Source organism: Priapulus caudatus, unplaced genomic scaffold (genome assembly GCF_000485595.1).
Source record: "Priapulus caudatus unplaced genomic scaffold, Priapulus_caudatus-5.0.1 Scaffold6820, whole genome shotgun sequence".
In the NCBI taxonomy this organism is placed as follows: Eukaryota; Metazoa; Priapulida; class Priapulimorpha; order Priapulimorphida; family Priapulidae; genus Priapulus; species Priapulus caudatus.
The window spans coordinates 1-2082 of NW_014583881.1; the positions used below are offsets into that span (position 1 = coordinate 1).

At 43.7% G+C, this 2082-nt stretch overlaps 1 long non-coding RNA gene across 1 annotated transcript; it reads left to right on the forward strand.

The window, feature by feature from the left end:
- Positions 1-84: 84 nt before the first annotated feature.
- Positions 85-1207, forward strand: LOC106820102. The gene is made up of 3 exons (XR_001395556.1): positions 85-154; positions 469-547; positions 895-1207. It is a non-coding gene; the product is annotated as an uncharacterized LOC106820102 (long non-coding RNA).
- Positions 1208-2082: the final 875 nt, after the last annotated feature.

Sequence of the window (2082 nt, forward strand, 5' to 3'; positions counted from 1 at the left end):
CGAATGTGAGAATATAAATAAATGATGTTTTTATGCATCGATAGTAGAGAAGGAGCTACGCTGAGTTGTGTGATTTTTTTATATTTGTAGACAGCGCCAAACGGCAGCAGACGATTCAGGAGACGTCGGCAGTGACGCACTAGAAGCGCCCCACGTAAGATTAATGTTTACCAAAATATTAATTTACTGCATCCAATCGTAAATTTTTTCGATTAAAATTTTTATGTATGTACCTGTATATTATTTCTAAATTTATATATATATACATATATATATATATATATATATANAAAAGTTTAGAAATTTAAAGAAAAAAATTGGGAAATTTCCCGGAATCTGTACTCCTAAAATTCCCTGTATTTCGTAACATCTCACTACCAACATTACTTATATATATATATATATATATGATTTTAGTTCATCAGTCTCACACGATTGACTGTCACATCAGGTGTATTGTTTTCTCAGGTGTCAGGACAGTGATCAACATGCATCGCCAGGGGTCGCCAGCTACCGCTACACGTGCCTGAAATACAATAGAGAAACAGTAAGTTTGCTATTATTGTTGGACATTATTAAATCATGTCTGCTTTGCAATCGTTCTAACAGCATTTTCGATTTTCCTTAAAAAAAATATCACAAGCATATTTTTCCAACATTAAATATTCACATCTATCAAATTTGCGTATCTCTGAAATTAAACCCTTTTATAAATACACGGATAATTATCATCGTTTTAGTTCAGATTTGTCAAGTGTATGTCATGACTAGGTGTTAATGTGTTCACACGTGCATTCCGTAATCAAACGCAGCCGCATGCTGGCGTACAGTGTGAGAAGAAAACAAATTTGAAACTTCTTCCAATTACGAGAGATGAAATGTTTTTTTCTTCAGATTTCAAGTATCGAAAAGCGGATAGAATCAAAGCACAATATATCACCAGCAATATGGGCATCAATCAATCCACTGCAGTTAGGAAGACGACCGAGAGACCACCGACGAGAATAGGCAGATTACTAGCGTCCCTCACAGGTTACATCTTACTAGGGGCAGCTCGACAGACCGCAACAATCTGGGCAGCTGCTAACGGTCATACGGATACGGTCACATCGTTATTAAGTGCCGGCGCTAAGATAGAACACGCGGACGGGAGTGGCAGGACCGCAGTAATAGCAGCAGCTGTTAACGGTCATACCGATACGGTCACAGCGTTGTTAGATGCAGGCGCTAACATAGAACACGCGACCGTGTATGGCAGGACCGCAGTAATAACAGCAGCTGGTAGCGGTCGTACGGATACGGTCACAGCGTTGTTAGATGCGGGCGCTAACATAGAACACGCGGACGGGAGGGGCAGCACCGCAGTAATAGCAGCAGCTTTTAACGGTCATACGGATACGGTCACAGCGTTGTTAGGTGCGGGCGCTAAAATAGAACACGCGGCCGATGATGGCTGGACAGCAGTAGTAGCAGCTTGGAACGGTCCTACGGATACGCTCACAGCGTTCTTAGGTGCGGGTGCTAATATAGAACATGCGGACGTGGGTGGCTGGACCGCAGTAATAGCAGCAGCTTTTAATGGTCATACGAATACGGCCACAGCGTTGTTAGATGCAGGCGCTAACATAGAACACGCGACCGTGTATGGCAGGACCGCAATAATAACAGCAGCTTTTAACGGTCATACGGATACGGTCACAGCGTTGTTAGGTGCTGGCGCAAACATAGAACACGCGGACGTAAATGGCTACACCGCAGTAATAGCAGCAGCTGAGTACGGTCATACGGATACGGTCACAGCGTTATTAGGTGCGGGCGCTAACATAGAACACGCGGACGTGATGGGCTGGACCGCAGTAATACTAGCAGCTTTTAACGGTCATACGGATACGGTCACAGCATTATTAGGTGCAGGCGCTAATATAGAACACGCGGCTGATGAGGGCATAACAGCAGTAATAGTAGCAGCTTGGAACGCTCATACGGATACGATCACAGCGTTGTTAGGTGCGGGCGTTAACATAGAACACGCGGACGTAAATTGCCACACCGCAGTAATAGCAGCAGCTGGTAACGGTCATA